Raw genomic sequence first — 17,188 nt, 5'->3', positions numbered from 1 at the left:
ATGGGTGGGGGGTGGGGAATAATGGAGTCCGAGCCGCGTGGATTTTCTGAACAAATACACAGTCGCGTTTCCTCCCACGTGACCTGCGTCTCTGTCCTCCCTCGCCATCGATCAGTGCCTTTATCTTCTTCTGCCTCTGACTTTTGTTCCGCTCGTCCAATTACGGTCCGCGGTGCTCGCAGTACAATAGGCCCCCCGCGCAGCAGCCATTTTGTACAAAAACCACAAGTGTAAATAATGAATTGAATGTTGGCTGAGTTCCATTTAGCGTCCACAAGCTTAAGGACGAATTCTGGCTTGTCCCTGTTTTCCCTGGCATTTGTTTTGCTGTTTTAATTGCAAACACACACACACAGACAATATAATTGTGTCAAAAGTTCCTTCTTGTAGCTCCGGAAATGTTAAAGACAATGAACAGTTATTTAATTCCTGTGCTTGGCAAAAAGCAAATGAAATAGAAGCCATTTCAGCTTGGTTTTAAATGATGCATTTTCACTTCCTGTTCACTTTCAAAGCCATTTATGACTGCACTTTAACTACAGTGTGTGTTTACATGTCATTCCTCATCTACTCTGTGTTTTTTTACAGTTGATTTGAACTTTTATAGCGATGATTATTGTGGATTTTTTCCATTATTGTTGATTACAAGGTCACTTAATGCATGTAAATCACTGTAAACCTGCAGAAAATGACACAATACTGATAATATAATGTCATTCAAGTTTATTTTGTTTCCAAATATCTAAAATGATGATAAATGATTTATTATTTTAATGTATTGTTTTAAGGCTGTATTAAAATGAAAACCACGGCAGTGTCATAATAAAAAAATATTTTTCTTTAGTCCGGATGTCTGTGGCCACACCAATCATTTTTACACAGTCCCTAATTTCATGCCCTTTAATAGTTAAACAAAAAGTTGCAGCATGAAGCAAAAAAAAGACTTTTAAATCATGTAAGAGGAGGTAGTTTTCTGTTGTTTGAATGGACCGCGGTCTTTGTCGTGTTTATGTCGCTCACGCTGGTTCCCTGTGAGCTCGCTGGTAAACACGAGACATTTACGGGCGATTGTTGCTTCTTCCCCGCGTCGCCTTCACTTTCAGTCCATTCAGAACCTGTGATTTTCCTCGGGGCTAATTGCAGTGCACTCAGACCGGGCCTTTGAGGCGTTCGTGTTCATCATCACGACACAGGTGCACACGCGGCACACGGTCCGCCCCCTCGGCCACTTAGGTGCGTGTTTATAGTGACACACGAGTACACGTGTGTGTGTGTGCGTGTGCGTGTGCAGTGTGAGTCATGTGTTTCACAGAGTGAATATCTCCAGCGTGTTTTCTGGCTCCGGCCATCAGCTGGGATTTAGTAACGAGAACGTTCACGCGGGGTTTTTAAACGCGTCGCTCCACGTGAGACATTAGCCGTTAACGCGCTAAGAAACTGACGTCTGTCACGACACCAGAGCGGCGGCGGCGAGTCTCACTGCTGTGTCTGCCACCTCCCATTTTCTGCTCCTGCAGGGTCCACGTTGTTAAATAATTCAAGTACAGTATCTGTGTGTGTGTGTGTGTGTGTGTGCGTGTGTTTCCAAAAACTCAAGCCGCTGCCACTTGATACATTTTAATTGACAGTCAAAGTTCAGGAAAAAATAACAGCAAAAAAAACTTTGCCTAATGGGTTCTTTCCTGCAGTTTTGGGGATGAGGATTGATCGAAGAAAGCCGAGGTGACAGAGGAGGAGGAATCTGCAGGAACAGCTTTTTCTTGTCATTAAAATAAAGTTACTCGTCCATCAGTGGACATGAAGGAAGTGGGACGATTGGTTTAGGCTGCCTTCGTTCACAGCAGCTCCTTCTTTTGCTCCTGGTTCCTTTGTGGACGTGTGAACGTGCGACCGAACTCCTCGTGCAGCTTTTCTCTTCCCGTCTTCTCCTTCAGTAATTCTTGATGCAGCACCGCCTCAAAAGGTTCGGTTGGTTTCATGAAAGTTCTGTGTGGAAGCAAAACCCGGGGCCGGCTATCGTTCGAGTCCAGCGGAGACTCTTGGACGCTGACTTCTATATCAACTACGCTCATGAGGACATGAGGACTTAAAGCTGCAGCTCAGGCAGGATCATTGTTTCATCCACAAGTCATTTTTAACCCTTTAACACCAAGTGTATCGCGGACGTCACATCTGCGTTGCCGTAGTTACGTGGCGGTTTCTTAGAGCTGAGAAGTCGCACGTCAAAGCCAACATGTTGTTGTTATTACGGTAATTTAACTCGTGCTGTTGCAGGAAGCCGGCGAATCAGCATCTTTGGAAAAATGTCTGTACATAGTTTCCATTCTTTTTGACCTGTTTTTCGACATTGACACAAAAACTCAAACTAATGTCACTTTAAATATGTTTTATACTGTTCATATTTCAAATTTTAATTTTTGTTTTTCTTCATTTTAAATGGTTAATACACTACTTTAACATGCAGTCAATTGTAAATAACCGCCAGATGTTGAAAGTTATTCTGGAAAAATGGGCTAAAGCATTTACTCACAGGACATTTTCTGGCCCTTTTATGGTTAAAATGTCCTCAGAAACACACACACACACTTCTTCTGAGGCTACTTCCCCCAGTAGATGTCACTAAAAACATTCCCACCCTCTGTTTATTTCTCCCCCCTCTAACAGCCTCTCTCTCCTCTGTGTCTGGCAGCTTTGAGAACATAAATACTGAGCGTGTGTCAGAACCACACTAAGCCTTTAATGCCAACGCGCCGGCCGTCGTCAATCACACAGGAATCCTCGCGTCAAACACGGCGCGAGCGGCTAAATCTCAATAAGTGCAAATCAGTCATAATAAACGCAGACTCTTCAGACGCGGCGTGACGAAGAGCAGGCGTTCATCACCGCGCCGCTCGCAGGCCCCAGGTTCATGTGCGGGGAAAAAGAAAAAGAAGAAGAAACAAATCATGCCTTGAAACACATTAAACTGTTGATATTAACTTTCAAAACATGCACCACAATCCCACACGGAATTATGGGCTCCCATGTTGGGTTGCCAGACAGTTTCTGAATAACAAGGAACTTCATTTACGGTGTTTTTTTCCACTACATAGTACCGACTCGCCCCGCCTCAGCTCTACACGGTCTGGTTGGTTTTCCATCACAGTCTTTTTTAACGTTGATCTACAGTTGGACGTTGCTGGCGGACGTCGCGCTCACGACTCTTCAGTGTCCAAGTTTGCAGCTGCTCATTGATTTATTGCTCAGAAACAAACCCCTCCCTCTGACGGCTTTCACCCCATGTGACTGGAAATGGGATTTTAAGAGAATTGAATTTGCACAATTCAATTTTATATTTTATTTTTTTTTGTCCATATATGGAGACAGTGAGGTTTGAAAGACAGGAGAGTAAAGTTCTCTTTAAAGAATCCATTGCATCCAATCTCTACATAATTATGACCCCAAGTTTACAGGCGCTCTCCATGGTACTGAAACGGTGAATTCTGATGAACATATTGAGAACGCAGAGAAAAAAAACCTGTTTCAATTAAAAACACCACGTGAGCTCATAATAATGAAATATATGAAGAGAAAATCACAGTGTTCTTTATCCAAAAGCCTTAATTGGCACTTTGCTGTGTGTGTGTGTGTGTGTGTGTGTGTGTGTGCGTGTGTGCGCGTGGTCGAGGTTGTAATTTATGACGAAAAAAAACCAACATTAAAACATTTAAGGCTCTTTTTTCTTGTATTGTATTAAATCACGTGTTGCTCAAATTCTTCGCGTCTAATGCTAAAAAAAGGTAAACAACGAAGCGCCAGCCCCTTCTTATTACTCTCACTCTCTCTCTCTCGCTCTCTCTCGCTCTCTCCCCCCTCCGCTTCTCTCTTTCTCACATATACACGCGCACTCCTCCTCCTCCTCTTCATCCTCCTCCTCTTCCCCTCTCACAGCCGCGGCGCTCTTCGTCTCCACAGCCTCGTCTCCAGAAGCATGTCCCCAGACATGCAGCAGCCACAGTGCGATGAAGCGGACCAAAGGACACCAGCTGCATGACCGGATGAAAGCAGGTAAGATCCCACATTTACCCACATTGACGCTTCTCTGGAAGATTCTTGTTCTTTCTTCTTTTTTCCTCTCTTTTGAAGCACAAGTGTAGATGGTGTTTTTTTTTTTCGAGCGCTTGTTGATCAGACAGCAGCGTTTATGAATGATGTCTCCATCGTGGACACAGAGACAGAGACAGACGAGGTGCTGAACTTGAGACGTGAAAGACACGGAGATGCTGTTTGTTTGTGGAACTGTTGCTCATGTGAAGCCTGTGCGTAAAATGAGCCAAGACATGGGAGAGTGAATCCTCACAGAGCCCGTGTTAACGTGTTCACATCTGAGGGACAATGTCTTTCACTTTATTCTACACTGAGATTAGAATTATAGAATTGTATGGAACATCGTGCAAACACGGATTAAGCGATGATTTGGAGGAGATTTGCATGACGGGAAAAAACGGAGGAAAAATACCTGCGTTTTGACAAATGAGGCGTCCTCGAGGAGAGGAATGCAGAACTTTACGCACGAGGTTCTTCACATCATTTAGATTCTGAACATTTCAGCCAACATGTGGCTCGTGAAGCGGACTGTGCACCGTGTGGTCACATGTCAGGAGAAGCGCGCGCTGCTCACGCTCTCATTGCTTTCCTCTTGTGATTTTATTCAACTAAACACCGACAGCACATGTCGTTACTGGTCACATCTGCACGCCGTCACTCCGGTGCGCGTCGGATAAAACGCGTTAAAAATTTCTCCAGAGTCTGACACCAAGCGCGTGCGTGAGCTCAGTGACTCCCGCGTGCCCGGTGTCTGGTGATCGTGCATTTTGCTGCAAAAACTGCGCGAGTTCCACATTTTTGCCCAGAAGCGTTTTCGTCTCCTCCAGTCGATCCACCCGCGCTGCGGTTTTAGAAGAGAAACGGAAAATAAAACACGCGAGTTATGTCGCAGAGTCATTCCGCTAATGTCACGTCATCGAACACATATTCAAAACAGAAGGTCTGATTCCGCTGCGCAGGCTGTGCGTCTGCGTGCGTAAAAGCGCAACGCCGGACCGAGGAGGCTTGAAATGGCAGGTTTTGCGTCGGACCTGTGTGACATTTTACGCACAGAGTGGATCCGATGACAATCTGGCTTCAGAATTGCGCACGCGGATTGACGCTGGGGTAGAGTTGAGCCACAGATGGAGCCACTTGTTGTCTGCGTGTCCTTTTTTTCCCCCATGAATCAGGTTGAAAACAAACGTGTGTGAACGGAAGCTGGAGCAGAAACGCAGAGAAATGACAGTCAGCGTGTGGCGTCCTAGTTTTTGGATAATCACAGAGAGTGGGAACACTTGTTATGTTGTGATTATGGTTTTGTGGTCGTTTGTGCCGTGACCTTGATCAGGTCACTGGCAGAGACTAGTTTTGTTTTAAGAGGTAAACAACAATGAAACATGACTCCTCTAGTGTCTGCTGTCGTTGTGTTTTTCAGACTGAATTTGATTTGATTTGAAAACAGACTCATATTTACATTTCGCTCTGGAATCCATGACAGAAAGTTGATTTTGCACTTACGGCACTTAAATGTGACACAACCAGTGAAAGGAGGAACAAAAACATGAACACAATGGGGCGCTTTTTTTCTGTAAAAGTTCTTTTTTGGTCGCCCACTTTTCTCCTGCAACACTTGACCCAGAGGCATTAGAGGAGTAACCATGTCTTTGCCTGTGGATAAAGCTTTTTGGACAGACTATTATTGTGTGTTTCTAGAGCAAACGCACAAAAAAATAAACCTTCAGGTTCCATGAATCACACCACACAATCACTGTGTGTGTGTGTGTGTGTGAGAGAGAGGGAAAGAAACAAAGGATGACATCGTGACCCAATTAGAGCTGGAAAAAGGGATCATTTTGAGGTCCCACTGTACGACTTGTCGTCTTGTGATTGCACAGAGTCAGTGTGTGAAGTGTGAGTGTGATGAAACTTTCCCGTTTAAAGAAAACAAATCTCATTTCCACCTGTCGACTTTGTTGTGACGTCGCTCAGATGATGTTGATGGATGAGTTTTGGATGAACTGTCATTTTTACCGAGGTCGCTCCTGTGACTCAGGCTTCTCTGAGTATTGATATTACATTAGAGATGCAGATATTATACAGTGTGCATGGTGTCGGTGTGACAGCAGATGATGTGTGTGTGTGTGTGTGTGTGGCCAATGATATGCTGAGATCTCACCTGTTATTGACATGTTGGTTTATGCTGATGGGAGTAAAGTGACGCGCGAGGCGGGGAACTCCATTATCACCACATAAATGTCATCGATGAACGAGTAAAGCAAACAGAAATTCTGCTGCGGCTGTGTGTAAAAGGGACCTCTGCTGCCCCCTGTGGTGAAATCAACTTTAAGATAAATAATCGTCAATAAATAGAACGTGTTTCAGTGTCTTTGCTCCTCTGTGACATTAAACTGAGTTAGAGCGGAAACTAGCGATTATTTTCTCCATGAATCGAGTACTTGTTTGGTCCGTCTGTGTTTGCCTGAAACCTGAAGTCTTTCATTTTGTCCACAAACTGAATTTTCACGTTTAAGAAGCAGAAAAATCAGAAAACTTGTTATTAATTATTGAAAAATAAAAAAAAATAAAGAAAAAAGGAAGAAACCGACGACGAGGCGCGTCAACATGAAATCTATGTTTTTGGCAGCAGTGGAAACGTAAACGCTCTCATAAAAGAAAACCAAAGTTAAATATAGCACTCGGGGCGCCGCGTTCCATGTAGCGGCTGCACATTAGCGGCTCTGTATTGTTGGCACGCGCAGAAAGGAATGTCTAATTATCACGCTTTCAACCGCAGTCGGCGCCTATATCTCGCACTGAGCTCCTCCTCCAATCGCTTTCCTTGCACACTCGTTTTACTCTTAACAACACAACTGTGTGGACATTGGCACAAGAGACAACAAGGATTCTCTGAATGGCATTTATTGACTCAGATTTAAACACAGGTGAATAAAAGCCTGAATGTCCAGCTTGGAGTGCTGTACTGAGCTTTTTCAATATGAAGTGCAACCAAACCACAGACCACTGCATGAAGTGGAATTGATCTGCGAGAAGAAGACGGGGAGAGAATGACCAAACAAACCAGTGTAATTGCATTTGCAACAAAAGGCCGGGGATCGATGGCCTAAGCACTACTTACAGCACTGTGCCGGCGTGTTATCATCAACATGCAGCGCACATTCACTCACTGACCCTGCAACACCTCAACATTATCTGCTGTATTCTATGAAATGTCTTCTCACGTCACGTGATCCCTGCAGACGTTACTTATTCGGCGTTTAGCGGCAGCTGAACGTCCCTGATGTAGCGTTACTTTACAGTAGTTAAAATAAACGATGTGGTTCGATGCTACATGGCTGCTGATAGGCTGCGTCCAGCGGCTAAGCTTTGATTTCATTTTGCCCTTTAGCTCTGTTGTTGTGAATGTTTAGTTCTTGACTGAACGGATCGATCGTCCGGTTCTCTGGTCAAGTAAACTATTGGGAAACTATTGCCCCACATTGTTAGCTTTGTCCATCTGTTTGACTGCATTTCTGCAATAAAACAACGTGCTTCCATTTACTTGCCACTGAAAAATAACATTTAAGATCATGAATCAGAAAGAAAACATGGGCTCAAAGTCTAGTATGCTAGCATATTCACAAACAAAGAGCTGAAAACATGACATTGTGCCAGTGAACGAGTTTACTAGCTAACAAGTGTTAGCTATTAAAATGCTAACACACAACATCATAGAAAAACATTAGCATCATTTAAAAACCACTCAGAGTCTAGCTGAGCTAGCAAAGACTCTGAAATGAATCAGACGTTATAGGCTGTAAAACCACACGCGTGTCATGTAAATAAGTTCACTGGAACGTAGCGATACCGTATACGTGTCATGTGTTTTCAGACTTATAATTAGCACGTGTTGGCTCACAGCGGGATTTTATTATCCATGAAGCCAGAGATACGGTACATGCACGGTTCATCCTCGCGCGCGTGCGAGAAGTTCCCGACATGGACAAAAGTATTCAGGTGTTTCCCTCAGGCTTTGGTCTCGGCTTCTTCTCATCGACAATCGTAACGTTTCATCAAACCAAGACGTTTTTGGACAAAGCTTCCAACATGAGTTTGAGGAAGACAAAACCGTTTCTATTCCAACTTGACTCTATCCCAGAGTTTGACTTTGAGTCTTGGTGTGGAAGGACTTGGCAGACCAGACCTGGAACATAGATTGTGAGACAGGTTTCCTGATCCAACATCAGCGTCTGACCTCGTAAATGTCATCGTGAATGAATGGACACAAAGTCCAGAAATCTTGAGGAATGTCTTCCAAGAAGAAGCAGAGTGAAGCCAACGTTTGTCCGTAGAAGAGACGGACAGACACGAGGACAACCTGAAAACTGGCCCCAGACACAACATTTGGCAGCATGGAGGAAGTGTAAGAAATAAAATATTGATTATCTCCACTGTGATACACCACAATATAAACACTGGCAGCTGCAATATAACACAGACCAAGATCCATTAAGAGATGTCGAATTAAAAAAAGAGTATATTCCAGACACAACCCTCGCTTCATTTCAGTCAGTGTTGAAATCTGATCAGCATCAGCATCAGCAGCAGCAGCAGCAGCATCAGCATCAGCAGCAGCATCAGCAGCAGTCGTCCTCCCCTCACAATCTCCCGAGATCCCTTCTGAATGTGCCGTGCGTTCCAAAAGCCTCAGGTGTTGGTCCGTGTTGGCGCTCATGCAGCATTAACGCCGGGCGGCCGCACTCCTGCTCTTAATTACTCCGAGCCTCCGAACACCAGATCATTCCGGCCAACTGCTTCAGAACTCTGGCTCCGGCCGCGATCACCGGCTCCGTAAAACTTTCATTTTCCCTGTTTGCCTTATTGGACGTTGGCAGGGAAGAGTTATTGTAATTGCCAAAAAGCCGAATTCTCTTGGTCTATGACGGGAGATTGTGAGTCAATCTCAAACACACACACACACACAGTAAGAGTTTGGCGGTGTGGATAAGAACAGGAAGGAGAATCAATAGTGATTACTTTGACTCTCTAAATTTCGCGAGGCAACTTTAACTCAGGCTGCCGTGACGACGATACCGAGCGGACGCCTGGATATCGTCCTGCTGCTGCAGATGATGCTCGCGTGCGCGTGTGTGTGTGTGTGTGTGTGTGTGTGTTTGAAGTAGCCCTGTGTGACTTTGTCTCCTCGTGGGTCAGGAGCACTAACAAGCAATTATCCAACAGGAAGAGTGTGTGCTGTTTCAGGGAGGACAAAATCCAAGCTCACAAAGTCTGAGACCGTTGTCTCGTGCTTTTTTTTCCCCCCTTCATTTTAAACAGCGGGATTTTCTGCTTCTGAGAAACAAATCTCCGCCTCTGCGGAAACGAGAAGAGACTTGGGATCGTTTAGACGAGACAAACGAGGCACGGGGAAACATCGCAGACAAAGCAGACGGTGGTGAAAACACTGGATATCACACACAAGAAGTATTTACTGATTACTGACACTGATTGTAACTCTCCACCAGGGGGTGACTGCAGTCAAATCTGCCCACTTTGCACTTGACCCCGCCCTTCGCCCTGCGTCAGCTCACTGACGTCAGCTTCACGGCACAGTCCAATAACTTTCAGATATGGAAACAAGTGAAAGTTATCTTGAGGGAAAAAGTGGCAGAAGAACATTGAACAGCTGATGGTGTCCAGTAGGCGCCTGTTAAATCTCTGAAGATTTAACGTCGTTGTTTTGGCTGTAAAATAACTCCACAGTCGATTGGAATCAGAATGTGTGTTTTTTATCCGACGTGTTTTCAGTGGACAACAAAAGTCAAACTGCACTCGTGGAGGTCTGTCGCCGTCCTAATTACAGACCTGCCTGCAGCTGATAAACAAGAATTGGAGACGCCGTGGACTTAATGTCAGATGAATCGCTCCGTGTTGTCGACACAAACACAAACACAAACAGTTTCTCCACAAACGTTTGAATCTATATCCCGTTATTGAAGCGTCAGTGTCTGCGCTGAAGATATAATAGTTGCTATGAAAGAGCTTAACATGTGCTTTGTAATCTTCTGATCGGGATTATCTGTGAGTTACAAACATGGAAATGTGTATTTTAAATCCCGTTCATCAGTGGGGTCATTAAAGAACGTACGTCTGTGAGGTTAGATTCCCTCCGTCTCATTTCATCGTCTTTAATCCTCTTCTTTCACGCGACACACTGTGAAACGGTTAACTGCTGCTACGGAGAACGACCTCCAGTGTTTTATGGGTTGAGCTTTGATGAAAGGGCTGATGGGAGTGGGCGGGATCTTCTCCTGACATACAGAGCCAATCACATTTATTATTTTTTGAAACCAAAGCCTCAGCTGACAAGGTTTTCACTTATTCTCCACTCCATCAAAATGTATTTTTATTCTATTTAAACGCAACAGACATTATAATAAATAATAATAAAGAAATGATTTACTGTTTTCAAACGGTGAGAAGATTTCGTCTTAAAACGCAGTCGACACATTGTCTGAAAGTGTGTGAAAGGATTATCCTCTTCATATTCCAACAGAGATGATACTGTGTACACACTCCACAGATACACACTGCTCCACCGCAGCTGGACACGGTGGCTGAGAGAAACCGCGCCGCGTACAGCGGACACTCTAACGCACTCGTGTGTAAACGCGTCTCGCGTTAGTCCATGTCTGTTTACGCCGGCCGCTTCATTACAAACACCGGACACCCAATAATATGTCAGTGTGGTTCTCTGCATGAACCAAGGTCATTCTTGTTATTGCTGTTACTGTTATTTCTTCTCCCGTTCAGTTCTACAGTTCTGCAGTGATCAGATCTGGGTCAGATCAGTATCAAACACCAGGTGTGAACACAGTCGCGCTCCCGTCTCCAGTCCGGACGAGTAACGCGACGCGTAAACAGGTCACCGTCGTCGGCCTGAGCCAATAATGAGTCCTGGATCAATCAGGTGTTCACCGCGTTCACCCCGCGCTGCCTTCACTGCATCATCGCGAGCGGCGCGCTCCGTCTGCACTGTCTGTTTTAAAAGTAAGCGGGAGACGGAACCCAGACGAGGGTCGTAAATACCACCGTACCACCTCAGAAAAGACAACTGTGTTACTCTAACTTGAGTGAGATCCGTGCTCAGTGTAAACATAACCTGGGATGATTCCATGTCGACTGGATAAGTGCAGCGGGACTTGGTCGTCTGTGACCTGGACGTCTCGCTCCCGTCCCCTCGGGCTTCGCTGTAATAGCGAGTGGACGTTGGACGTTGTCCGCGGCTCTGGTCTGTTCATGGTCTGGTTTGACATTATCAAAGCAGGATCCTTGAAGGTCTGTGTGACTTGTTCAGGTGGATGATTTGACATTTGGAAGAAAGGCCAGCGAGAGGGAAATTGGACACTTTTAGGGTTATCCAAGTCTCTCTCTCAGTGTGTGTGTGTGTGTGTAGTTGAGCATCTTCTGCATGCTGCGGGCGACACACACACACACACATGGACAAGTTCCCAAATATATTTTTTTGAACCTCTGCGGTCTCCCATTGAGCCGGCTCGCTGCGGCAGAGCGAGGAGCCGTTTGAAAAGCTGTTATTTGACTTGACAGGAACACGACTGCCAACAGAGTCCAGAGACTCGGCCGTGTCAGTGTAACACAAACACACACACACACACACACACACACACACACACCCGTCTTCATACTCTCTGATGGCTGTTTCCTGACAGCCGTCTCACACACGGTCACAGCCTGAGAAGACATGTCTGACCATATGAAACAAAAGGACACAGTGAAGTCAGGCAGATATTTTACAAAAGTTTCTTCGAATATTATGTCAAATAGCATTTTTGAGTATTTATACACAGAAGGCTAGTGTTGTAGTACTCGAAGTGTAAATTCTGCAAAGCGACGCTAACGGAGACGGCTGGGACCACGTCCAACTTTTACTGCCTCGGTGTAGGTCTTGTCTTGGTCTCGACGTGGTCTCGGTTTAGGTGGTCTTGACTAATCACAGTTATCGTCGGCACGCACCAGCAGCCTTTTAGCTTCATATGCTTTTAATGCAAATACCTCAATGTGCGTTACGGGGCAGTAACTTCCACACATTCAGACGTGGGGGGGGAAACAAGCGGCTGAAGTTCAATGTGATCATGACAATGAGGAAGAACAGCGATCGTAGCGACGTCTCAGCTTCTTGGAACACAAACGTGCGCTCGGCCGCGACGTCATTCATGGAGCAGTGACGCCACAGTGTAGGTGACGTGGAGTCGACCGCCACGCTGCTGCGGCGCATCCTCCCGAGATCAACCACAGAAGATCTGCTCGAGAACGTCGCTGCCGTTTGTTTGTCAGCTGCTGAAATTGTGCAGCCGCTGCCTCCGGATTCTCCCGGGACTTCCTGCTCGCACACGTCTGAGTGACAGGATCGCAGATGAAGTTACAAATCCCAACGTTACTGGAGAATATGAAAGTAAAAGTAGTCTCCTGAAGTGTCTCCACAGCCGTCTCTACTTTGTTTGTCAATGCCAATCAATACGGCCCAACACGGCGACATCAGAGAGGTCTCATTCCCCCGTCGCCTGATAATTGGAAGCCGTTAGCACAGAAGACTGGACGGGAGTAGCAGCTGGCGCGGCTTCCTGCTTGTTTTGGAGACTGAGGAGCCTGAATGAACGCGGCTTCTGCCAAAAACTGGAGATCCTTTGTTGGATGTTTCACCGTTCTCCACTTCCATTAGTCACAGGTATTAAAAAATCTGCACATTTTAATTAAGCAGAAAAATTCCCCCAGAAATTTAATTGGAACAAAAAGCCTCGCGGTGCCGCGGGAGTTTACCGAGTTGCCAAACAAGTTTGCCAAAGTGCATAAATAAAGTCACTAGTCGCGGTTCATGTTCTCAGAGTCCAAGCTTTTGCATTGTCGCAGAGATAAAACAGGCTCCTCCCTTTCCCAAGCACATTAGGGGGGAACTACGGTGGCCTCTGCAGAGCAGAAAGGATGGAAACACTCGGCAGGTTCCGACTTTGTTTAGGGAACTGGAACCGAGCCGAGTCGGCGTTTAACGTGTAATAACTTTGTCTTTTTCACTCGTCTATTGTTTGAGTGCATATTTCAGCAGCTGTTCATCGGCAGGTTCTCCGATCCTAACGAGACTCCTCCGGTAATTACTGCTGTATTACAGGGAAAGGTCACACAGTTTTGCTGCCGACGACATTCTTTGTTTGACAGAAACCTTCTACAAGTTCCCTAATTAGTCTGATTAAGGACTAATCTGTTTTCAATTACGCCCAGGTAATATCCAATCACACGGAAATAAAAGGTCAATTAAGGGAAGAAAGTAGATTTTTAAAGTTTAACAAGCAAACATATTGAGCCGTGTGATGATTATTAATATCACCACCTCCATCTGTTCTGTTGAAATGAAATACATGAAGATTTTAATATGATACAAACACCCAAAGCCTCTCATTGTTTTGTTTCTTTGTATCCGACGAGATTGAATTCAGAAATCTCCTGATGAGGAAATAAATTTGCTTCTGTCGCTGAATGAACACAAACCGCGCGTCAGTGCGATGTTATCTTTAAATGACACTCCCGCGCGCGTGTGAGCGGATGAGCGCGTGATTATGGGCTTTTTGTTCAGACGTGCGTTCAGATGTTCGACGCCGAGGCCGAATCGTCTCGCCCTCTTTTCTCCGCTCCCCTGCTGCAGAGGAGAGAACGCACTCGGCCGCGCTGATCACACGGACAATAACGGCTGCAAACGGCTCACCAAACAAACATAAAGTCCACTCATCCACCGCGTGTCACACGCTTGCAACATGCTAATTGCTGTGGGCCGTTAGGCGTCCAGTTTCTCCCTTTAGGTCCACTCTGATATGATTTGTGAAGAGGCCGCGTAACACAAGTTAAATGATGATAATGACGGGCGCGGCCCCGGCAGATTCATTACGGTGACCGGCGTCATCAGGTATCACATTCCTGGAATTAATCCAACGGGAGTGGAATCTCTCGTTCCTTCTGCTGGAGTTAATTGCAAATCACGGTGTCACTTTTCACGGTGCGGAGACTGTCTCTGGAGTGCAGCTCGTCCAATTATCTGCTGGCGGCTGATTTATTTGGTCACTTGTACCCCCACCACCCCACTCCCCCACCCCCCCCGTCCACATACTAGCATTCTTCATTCACACTCCCTCCACTACCACTTCATCATTCTCGTCTTTCCATCTCCTCTCTTTCTCCTGCTCTCCTGCGTTTGATGCCCTTTTTTTTTCGCCCCTCCAACAGTAATGGTCTGCTTCACCGCGCTGTCACTCAATAACGACGCCGGCGCCCTAGAAAAAAGACGATGTTAATGTTGACTCTGGGATCAGCAGTGACGGATGAATGTGCCGAGCTCGATAAACAGCACAAACGTGACTCGTCGGGGAGCGGATCGGATCAGCTGTACTGGGGACAGTCGTTTGAAGCAAAAACTGTATTAGAATAAAACACACACACACACACACACACACACACACGGACAACACGGTACTCGACCTATACGCAGAGTATTCCCTGCATCGCCTCTTTCGTATCCAGCAGTGTTTTGCTTCTTCAAGCTTCACTGCAGCCTTTATGAGGGAAGGGAAAAGGTTATTAGTTTGTGTTCCAAAGCAAAAGCAACACCTTTTAAATTGTGTTTAAATCACATCAGACACGACTTTGTCAGAGAGGGAAATTCTCACAAACAACATCAAGCTGCAGAGCGTGAGAGCTGCTGCTGTTGGGCTACGAGATGCATTCAAAGACCATCGTGTAATCCATCGCTTCTGATGTGTTCCACGCTGGTACAAAGTGAGGTCACTTCCCTTTAAACAATTCACAGCAGTTTTGAGGTTTTAATTGAGTTAGATTGTGTTTTTAAACATAGACATATACATATTAGGGGTTTTACTGTGAGGTGGCAACGCTCTTATGAAACGATAGCAGTGGCACATGCATGCAGCGGAGCAGGTTTTTGTATCAAATCAGATCGAGCTCAGAGAAAAGTGGCTTTAAGATGCATTCAAGGAACCTCATGACTCCTACAAACACATGTGGTGCATTCAGGAACGGTTTGCTCAGGCCGTGGCCGCATGTTGGTCAAAGGTTCATTACAAATATGGCAGTCATTGGTCTAGAGAGAGACATTTTATGGCAACGACTGTTTGCATGAATACCAGCCGTCTCATTTGGAATGAAACTTGTTTCCGAAGATAATGACTTTTGACTTGTGTCCATGTAAAACGTGAAGCTCTCACTTTTGTGTCTTTGTAATATAACTATGAATGGTTGCAATGATGGATAATCAAGCAAATAAAAGGGCTGATTGCGTGTTCATGTCCGTCCATAAACACCAGAAGCCTCCATTGGGGGCCTGTCTGAGTTACAGCAGTATAATGTGTGAATAAACAAGAACGTAGACCTGACTTCCCTAAAGTATCGTCTCATCCATCTGGTTGTCAGAGGGGTTGAGGAGCTGTCGGCCTGCTCCTGGTCGACCGCGCTGACCGGCCTTAACCTCGGTCCACTGTGACAGGCTGAGATGTGTGAGCTGCTGTCGCTCTGCTGTCGCTCTGCTGTTGTGCTTATAGCGACATTTACATGTGAGGATTGTCGTGCCACTGACCCCGGCTGACGCACATCGGAGGCGAGAGGAGGTTTCCCCGTCTCCATGTTTCTCCTGTCACTCTCTCGTCTGCGGTGGAGCCTGTGGCGCAGCCATGCGCGTCTCCCCTCCATCACGGAGATAGTGTCTGTCTGCTGTGCACAGTCTGTGCTCCTGCAGCTTGATGTGTAATCCATTTAAGTAGCTGCAACTATATTAGATCTGAAAGCCTTTCTCCTGAGGTGAACACCATTGGAATGCAAAAACACAAACCTGTTTCTTCCCCAGGTCCACTGACACAAGCAATTTAAAAGACACATCCCTTAGAGTTGTGCGTTAGGCTGCATCCATACGATGTCTTCATTTAAAAACTGCATTTTCATGTTGAAACAATCTGCATCCTGATTAGTGTTCACGTGGTCAACAGAGATGTTTCAGAATCTAATTACAGGCCAAAATCTGCCCGCGTTTTAGAGCTAGCAACAGTTGTTGCATTTGAGCGCTCTCCTTTACGCCCAGAAGTGAACGCTCCACGCGCTCGATGACGCTCCTTTCAAGGCACATTGCATTTGTGATGTTGGGCTGTATAAATAAAATTGACTCTGCAGCGTGGGATTTCAACAGTGATGAATTCTTGCAAATTGCAGAGACGTTCGTGATTTTCCTTCACGGTCCCCAAACGCTCGCGCTTGGATCATAAACACGCTCGTTTGTTTGTGTTCCATCGTGAAAATGAGCGAAATGTCACAATAAGCAAAGGGGAAACGACCTTGTGTTGCAAATCCCAAATTGCATATTGCAAATCAAATGGTATGCAGCCCAGATTAGTTCCCACCATCTGTGTTGTGTTTTGTGGAGGCAGCGCCGATACAGAAACCACTATCGCAGTTTGTCCTTGGAGCTTGTGCCTTTGGTATCTGCCAAAGTTTGGGGGGAAAAAAATGGGCCCGCTGTGTTCAGTTGGATAACTTTAAATACAGCATTGTCCAGCTGCAGCTTTGTGTCATTATCCCTCTAACGTCTGCATCCCTGCATCTTTAATTCAGCGACAAAACTGCAAAAACAGCTGGCGAAATCACACCAAACATCTGGGTCGTGTTGTACACACGGCCGTCCCTCATAAACCGGAGATTAATTCATGCTCATGTAACGGATTTATGGCACTTGGAAGTATTTGATAAATCATGTGGCATAATAGCGTTTCGTCGTCCGCTGGGACGCGGGTTTGTGCAGAAGGACCGAAAATCAAGTGATGAACGTTTATTATGACGCGACACAGCAGCAGCTGTGAGGACTTATGGTCTGTTCTTACCGACGAGTCGTCATTTTCAAAAGAGAAAATAAACACTTCAAACTTGACTTTTTAGGAAATTACAAATATGGTGAAGTATGAAGCAGCTGTGTCGCGAGAGAAGTAAACTCGGGATGGCTATGGTGAGTTCAATAACGTAGGACATATCAAACTTAGAAGAAAAACGGACCAAACACGAT

General features: G+C 45.6%; 1 protein-coding gene across 2 annotated transcripts in view; it reads left to right on the top strand.

The window, feature by feature from the left end:
- The first annotated feature begins 3,935 nt into the window (after window positions 1-3,935).
- chrm2a (cholinergic receptor, muscarinic 2a) overlaps window positions 3,936-17,188 on the top strand; it is a 62,612-nt gene continuing 49,359 nt past the window's right edge. For both annotated transcript variants that reach the window (XM_044022756.1, XM_044022755.1), the window contains exon 1: window positions 3,936-4,047. The gene's annotated coding sequence lies outside the window, so the exon portion shown is untranslated. The remainder of the gene's footprint in view (window positions 4,048-17,188) is intronic.

This window comes from Solea senegalensis, linkage group LG3 (genome assembly GCF_019176455.1).
Source record: "Solea senegalensis isolate Sse05_10M linkage group LG3, IFAPA_SoseM_1, whole genome shotgun sequence".
Lineage (NCBI taxonomy): Eukaryota > Metazoa > Chordata > Actinopteri > Pleuronectiformes > Soleidae > Solea > Solea senegalensis.
This window is presented reverse-complemented; position numbering and strand designations above follow the sequence as displayed.